The sequence below is a fragment of the Pholcus phalangioides genome, unplaced genomic scaffold, assembly GCF_987345545.1.
Source record: "Pholcus phalangioides strain wild (caught in Gottingen) unplaced genomic scaffold, Ppha-v1.0 ptg000004l_1, whole genome shotgun sequence".
Classification (NCBI taxonomy): Eukaryota; Metazoa; Arthropoda; class Arachnida; order Araneae; family Pholcidae; genus Pholcus; species Pholcus phalangioides.
In genome coordinates, this window is record NW_028301597.1 from 46,262,025 (window position 1) to 46,270,297 (window position 8,273).

General features: G+C 37.6%; 1 long non-coding RNA gene across 1 annotated transcript; it reads right to left on the reverse strand.

The window, feature by feature from the left end:
- Nucleotides 1–578: 578 nt before the first annotated feature.
- On the reverse strand, nt 579–7,782 carry LOC149087704 (uncharacterized). Its single transcript, XR_016192537.1, has 3 exons — nt 6,659–7,782; nt 5,032–5,129; nt 579–1,958 (listed from the first exon to the last, which is right to left on the reverse strand). It is a non-coding gene; the product is annotated as an uncharacterized LOC149087704 (long non-coding RNA).
- Nucleotides 7,783–8,273: the final 491 nt, after the last annotated feature.

Here is an 8,273-nt window from a genome sequence, read left to right on the forward strand (position 1 = left end):
GGTTTGGGGTTCTAACTTCTAAACCATCCCTTCCCCCCCCCCCCAAGCCGAGATTAAAGTGTTATTTTGCTGGAAAAAACGTAAACCCTCTTAAGAAAAAAATTGAATAACCCCACTTGAGAAAATTCTGCGTACGCCTATTGGCAGGTGATTGCTGCTAAAAGAACAAATACTTTAGATGAAAATTATGGCAGTTAAGATTGTATTTAATTAATGAATTTGTTTCTTAATTAATAATTAAGTTGCAGAAATTTATTTTCCCATTTGCGTTCTTCGTAACTTCAGGAAACGAAATATTCGGCAATTTTCAAATCTGCTAAAATCTGGTTTGGAACTATTTACGTCACGTCTAAAAAATAGTGATCATTCAGACACACCGACGATAAGAAAACATTCGGAAGACCGAGAAAACACACAGACCAAAGATAACATTTTACGTATATGGAGTAACCGTACTAAACTGACATAAACGTATAGTTTTATTGTTAAAGATATAACACACATACCATTTTTAAAGTGAAAAGACAATGGAATCATCTAATAGTGGTATGTTTTTAATCGAACATGTATTAATGTCATGAAGAAAACAACTAAGGCTTCGGCAATGATGTTAAATTGATTTAGAGACCAAAAGAAAGACTATCTTGGGAACCATGAAGTAACATCACTGAGTATACATATACATGAAGTATACATCACTGAGATGTATGGTGAAATTGTTGAGAATTGATTACTTTCTTTAGTTTCTTTGGAAATATATGCGACACATGGATAAAATTACAACTCAATCTTCATCAGCTTCCCAAGCTGATGAGTTTTACAAAGTTATTCTATGTGAAATGCTTTTGCAGAGATAATCTCCCACATGCTCGTGTGTGTTCAGAACTCTTAATTACACTTCGAGATTTCTACACACTCCAGTCAATTTTTCTAACACTTGTGTACTCAGATTCGAATTCCTTGAAACGTAAGCTCCAGCTTTGGGTCCAGATTTTCATGCGAATAAGCTTCCAAAACCCCGGTCAGGTCACGCTACGTTTCTCTGACGCAAAGCCCTGTAAGCGTATTTTTCTACCTGGCAACGACTTCCTTCAATCTCAAAAGAGTATCTGTCCAGGTTCTGGTCCTCGATGATGAACCATGCCAGTTTTTCGGACGGAATCTTCGATAATCTACTCCATATCACGTTTCGGCAATTTATCGATTCCAGATTCTTCGCGTTCTTAAATATTGAATACAAGTCCGTTCCACCAAAATCGGTGTCATGTGAGCTCTAAAGTCTACAATATCAGAAAATTCATTAAGATTCCTCACTTCGTTGCAACTTTGTAGGCCGATCGGAAACTGAATAGAAGTAGTGTTGGATTCATGATATTCAGAAAATGTCACAACTTCTAATGACGAGCAATTTTCAGCGATTGTCTAAAACCAGTCCTTATCTCTGAGGGAAGAACCAAGCACCAAGTCCAAAGTTTTATATTCTTTCCTCGGATGCTGTGAGAAACATGTCAAAAAAATCATCTGATCCGAAGTGCTCAAAACTAAAATGTCGATATTGGGACATTGTTCCGCGAGAGCCTCCATCTGAGCATAAAGGTGTACAACACTTGTAGCCCTCGAAGATTATGGAAGTAACGCATGAACTTGGTCATTTCATTTTCGCTGTGGGGATATTCATACAGACAGAAATTGATCAGGTGAGAGCATTCCCTTTTCACCTAATTTGTCTTCCCAAGACCATCTTTATAATTGGGTCCAGGGTAAGAAGAAAAACGTTGCCACAGCAAAGGAGTCGAATGAATTTTTTTCCATCATTTTCAGATCAGTGGAATGTCCTTCCCAAATCTGCGATGTTCCTGTGATTTGATGTAGATGATGATATGCACGAGAAGCTCCTGCGGGGCGAATTGTTGATGCTGAGCATGGTACTTGTCTTTGATTAAGAGTATTGGGAAAACCTATAAATCGGACGGGAAAACAGTATTTGCGTCAATCATTAATTGAAATAATACAATTTGAAATACTGAGCCTTCTAAGTAATCTGTTTACATGTCGTTAAATAGTCGTAACTGTAGGATGGCTAAAGCACCTTATCTGGTGGTAATGAAAATGTTTGTGCACAGCATTGAAAATTTAACAACAGACTTGTTGATTTTCAGACAAACTATATAAACCAAGATAATTTCGTTTCTTCAATAGCAGATATTTTCCTGCAAATAACGGTACGATACGATTCAGAAGTGAGACTAATCTAAGGATGGGATTTCACTCTAAAAGGTTTATGAAAGTTATTTTATAAAACTTGAAAAATGTAACCAATAAACACATGTTACATTCGAGAGAACTTGACTGATCCGCCTATTGGTTGCATTTTTCAAGTTTTATAAACGAACTTTTATAGTGTAATCTCGGCCTAAGACAGAATTGTGATGTGAATATTTCTAAGCACAGGCATTTTGAAAGTCTCTACCCCTCCCCTTTTTTACTACTTGCAAATTCTTTGATATCTCCTGAATTTTTTTTTTCTTTTTTTTAAACATCGAATGTTTTGGATGTTTTTGGATTTGATTTTTCGAACATTGGATGTTTTTGGAATTTTTCTTCCATATTTTTCCGAAAAGACGGATTTTTTTTTTCAAAATATTTTGAAAATATTTGAAGACATTTTCTCCCATCGACTACTTGTGAGGATCGGAATGAAGACATATTTATTCCCATATTCTATGTGGCTCTAGATTGAACCACCAAAGAATGCCTCTAGGCTGCCTATGGCCACTGAATCAGGGGTGAAGGTGAAAAATAATTACAAAAATTGCGAAAAAACAGTTCATATGCACGAATTTCGAACTAAAGATGCGGGCGATTCGTCCGCATCTTCAGCGCTCGTTTGAAAGGGGCCTTACGGCCACTTTGACATACGTATAATTGAAATCTGCATTAATTGTAGTCATTGAATGAAAAATTTTTACAGGGTGTTCAAATGGTTGTTCAGTGTTGATCAAGTGCTCGCGATCGTGAAATCTGACAAGTGTATTGATCACGCTTGATGCTTCTAGGAGTACTGTGCTCGTGAGCAACAGGTTGAAGATGGCTGTCATAGATGAAGAGCAGCGTCAAATTGTTTTAGTTACAAGAAAAAGGGGGAAAAAAATATGTTTTTTTCTTATCTTTTCCGCAAGTGCGGAAAAAGTCAAAGCTCGGGGTTTGCTGCTTGCAGCTTTAACCTATCTCGGGAGGGGGGGGGGGGGGAAGCTCTGAACGCCGGAGGAAATATTAAATACGGCAAATTCAAACATTCACATGATTTGATTGCTTTTTTGCAACCTCCTTAAACTTCTAATTAACTGAGTTGATCTGAATCAAAGTAGGTAAGTCAAGGGATCGTAACATCACGTCAAAAATGAACAACAGTTATTGTTATCACACATACTTAAGAAAACAGCGAATTATGTCAACGAAAAGTCACCGAAAATTGAGTATGTGCGTCGAATACTGTCGAGATTATAGCGTTTTAAAAATCAAAAACAGTCGAAATGACTGCTCCGGCCGTTCCAGTGTTATAGATGGACTTTCCTGGATATTAATGCTGAGATGAAATTTGGATACAGAAAGCCTGTTGCTATTGCCGGGAATTGAACTCTGGTGCTTTAGGAAATCGCGGATTCGAACCCCGCCAGCGACACAGATGGTGATCGCCTGAGATTTGTTTTCTGTGACTTCAAATTGCAGCGCGCGAATGCGAGCCGATCACCCCGTTAAGGCGGATACACACTACTATGACGTGACGTGTAACCACGTGACGTAAGATGGCGTGGGATCATATCAGACATTATACGGTGTGCACACTTGTGTGATGCATTAAGACCGAAACACGCTACGATGTGGAATTTGTGAAATCTTATTCGTGGAAATTATGTGACGTGGAATTCCCACATCACAGAATTTCCACGAATCAGAATTCACAACGTCTCTGACATGACGTGCAACTTTATTGCGCTAGGCGTTTGTGCTTTCCAAGCGCGGCCCATCTCAGCTATTCTGTCGGCTGCATTCTTCAATTTGTGCTCTTCGGCCGAGAATCGTACTTCGGACGCCATTTTGTACTCTAAAAAAAGTGGATACAGAGAAATTTTAAACACTCAAAGACGAATTTTATTTCCATTTCTTTGGTGGGTGGAGGAGGAAGCCGATTTCCGTCGTTGTTTTAATGATATTTATTGGCGTTATATTGCAGCTTTTCCCAACCTTTTTTATATCACCGACCACCGTATTGAAGGTCAATTTCAAGATGCAAGCCCCCAATAAAATTCAAAATCATAGACGCTGGAGACTGTAGCTATATGAGACCTCGGCTAATAAATTTTATGAGGCTGAGCCCCCCCAATAATTATTGTACAATGCAATGCACCATTTCGCCACTTCCGCGTATGGGGTTGATATATACAAGAAAAATTATTTTCATCTCTCCTCAATGTTTTCTGCATGTCGATGCCTCTGTCCAAAATATATTGTATTTGATAATTTGCATATTAAAAATAATAGTGTAGTTGGGGAATTTTATAAATATGAAAAAAAATTGCAAATGAGTTATGTCTGATGAATATAGTCGGACCCCGATATAATAAATTTGTCTTGCGTACCCCGACGTAATAACAAATTTTACGATCGTGCCCCGATATAATGATAATACATTTATGAATTATGTATATCATATAGTACGTTTTATCATGTTTACCAATGACGCGAAGCATGGTTATTATACATAATCGCCAGTAAAAGCTACAATTTTTTATAAGTTATTAAATTTACCAATGATGCTTGGGTAGTATGCATAATCACCGGTAAAAGTGATAAATTTGAGGCTTGTCAAACTCACCAAGACGATTAGTTAAGCCCATAATAACCAGTTATTATGTATAATAACCGCATAAATAAACAAACATATATGTTACGATAAATTTTATCTCATATTCAGATAGACTTGTTTAATTTTACAATTTCAAAGGCTAAATAAATAATTTGTTTACTGACCTGAAACTTCATGTTTTCTCCGTGAATTTTGATTTGCATTTCTCAGTGGGTAGGGTCATTGAGCAGAGAATTTGACCGAACGTGTTCGATCACGTGCTCTTCCATCATCAGCACACGAGCAAAAAACAAAAAATAAATGAAAAACACGAAAAAAATTTAAATAAATCAAAACGCAAACAAAAAACAAAATTGATCAAAACACAAACGAAGCAAAAAGTACGAGGAAAACAAATATGGCGTCTTCACATGCCATCACACGACTGCCGAAAATCTGAACGATTTGATTTTTTTGTGACACGTAATAAGGCGTGTTACGTTGGATTTCGTAATCCGACATATTCACACGTTGCGTCAGCACAGTGTGAACGTACCTACAGAAGACTCATTGGTGGAACTTTATATCACACGCATTAACATGTGGTAACACGCCACGCCAGTGTAGTGTGTATCCGCCTTTAGTCTCGCCACAGAGAGCATCGGTTCCCACGCGATGATACGAATATTCAATCATTACACCCCATAGTTTGAAAATACATAGCCAGTAGTAAAAATTCCCGCACTGTGTACTAATAATTCTAAATGCGCACTCAAACTGTTAGGTAAATATGCACACTTCCGGCAGAATTACTTTCCTACGTGTAATGTCAGAGTGTGCAATGGAGTAAATTTGATTCTAAATTGTAATTGAAAAATTGTTAAATGATCAAAGTACGGGGCTTTCCCTGGGAAACTGCATATTTTGTAATAAGGAAAAAATACTTTTCTTCCCAAGTTTGTATTCAGTGATCGCGCCAGTAGCGATCCCCATGATGGAGACCATTAAAATGGGTCTGGGCCAGACCGTCCGGCACAACTCTACTCTCTGGTAGTAAAAGTCACCCTAAGTGTGGAGCCATTTTTTTATGGCAGATTTGTTATGACGGTCTTTTCATTCAGATTTTTAGTCAAAATCATTTTAAGGGATAAATCTGCATCTCAACTACGGAAAATATTCGCTTCAGGTGGCAGAATCTGTAGTATCGGTCTTGAACATTTAGAGTCTAGCACCATGCATAAATCATCGACCTTGAATGAAGCGTTCTCAAACTTTTTCCACCAGCGGCGCCCCTCACTCAATATTTGTCAACATCTCCGATTCCAATACAATTATGTAGTCATGCAAGCGCCTGGTGTTGTGCCTTGTGCGGCTCCCGATGCTGCAGCTCGCCATTATGTTAACCCTTGAATAGTGAGTTGACCTCCCCAGACTTATATAATAAATTTACATTGATTCGTGTCTTTTTTTCAGAAATGCAGTAAACATAAAAGTTCGGAAATCTTTAATTACGCACCGTTCCGGTGTGGAAGCGCGATATACCAGACACTCCTGGTCGCTACCCTGGAGCCAAACTTCGTTGCAGTTTAGCAATAAAATAAATCCTATCAAGGAATTTTGACTGTTTGCAAACACGGAGTGTCAAAAATACTATGTAGGAAAACCTCACAAATTTAATACTCTATTATACTAAACACGGAAAACAATATCTTCGCTAGTAAAATGGTGGAATTGTAAATAAAATTATCGAAATATATATTTGAAATAGAACATAGATAAATATCGAAGTTAGAATGTGGAGTATGTACTTACATAATGGTTTTCTTAACACCAATCGCACTCGATCAGGAAATAAAGCTAGTGTTTTATTAACTTCAGGGTCTGGGTAGGACTACGGTGGTGATTTATATTAATTTTTTTTTAATTTAATTAATTTAATTTAAAATTTTTTTTCTTAATCATTCTAGAAATTACTTCCATAAGCAAGAGTTTGTTATCTGAAAATGCAGGGCATTGTTTTATCCTCGCAATACCGAAATTTTGAATATAAAACATGGTTTTTCGTTTACTAAAATCATCTGAACACTTGTCTGCGAAAACGAGTAAGTTCGCGCGTGTGTCGACACTGGTTGCAAATTGATTTTCCACCGCCTCTTTGCAAAAAGCAATCATTTTTTATTTCAAAATGTTGAGATGCTTTATAAACTTTAACTAGCAGTTCCGGTGATAGTTCGGGGATCGATCCCAAATAAATAAAATTTATTATTTCGCGTAGTGTTGGATACTCAAAATTAGAAATTTCCCTTTTCTGTTTGGCACAATCAGTTTGTGACTGTAACATAAGATTTAAAACTACAGACTCTTTTCGGAGGAGATGCTTATGACAAAGGATTTCTCTGCCTTCTACGACTAATATCGTATCGGCAGAATTATCGTAATGCTGTTCTGCCGATTCTTCCTCCGAATTATGGAAAGAAACTTCAAAAAAATGTTTTCAAGCATACAAGTTGCGAAAAAACATTTCCCCCCCCCCAGAAAATTTGTGATTTTGCACAAACCTATATTTCTATCATTTTTTACTTTTACAGTCATAAACTGTCTAGTTTGGGAAACTGATTGTGCTTCTAATTTTAAAACTTCACCCCAATTTTCTAATAATATATTACAATTTACCCCAGTTATACTATTTGTCAATGAGTATATTTGAGCCAAACTAGTTAAATTTAAAAGTGGTGTTTCAGAAAGACATCCGAGCCATCGAGTTAATTAGGGATACTATTAGGGGTTTTGATATTTATTTAGGGTGATACCGTACACGCGCGTACCGATTACTGTGTTCACTCGACTTGCACTGAGTGTTTTTATTCATCTGTAGAACATCTGGTAACCCTAAGCTGGCTCATCTACCATATTTTTGTGGGGAAACTGGTATGTAGTGTATGACGTCAATATTATGGCTGTACGCTGTAACCGGGGCTAGAACCCCCTTAATACACATATGAAAGTCGTCTTAATTGGGGTTAACGAGTAAGAGAGGGCTATGGCACTCGAAAGTCACGTGACCAACTCGTTCCTCTTTTTTTTTTTGCTCAATCGAATCCTCTGGCTTAGGGTCTCAACAGAACCCCCCCCCCCCCTCAAGCCAAGAGAATGGTGCATTAGGATCTGGTGCTGGACCAGAGGGAGCTCTAAATTGTTTTAAAATTATTCAAAATTACACAGGAGGCACAATGCACTGTTGCTAGAAAGAGTATCTGGCTGTGGAATAGTCCCTGGTGTACGTTAAATTTTTTACTGTAAAAATAAACCTTCATTTCTGTTCGGGGGGGGGGGGGGTTGAGCCCCAAAAAAACGTTCATTTGTGTACGCCAATGCAATGGCGGATTGGGAAACCTGTTTTAAAAGGCTACAAAGATGTTTCTGCATC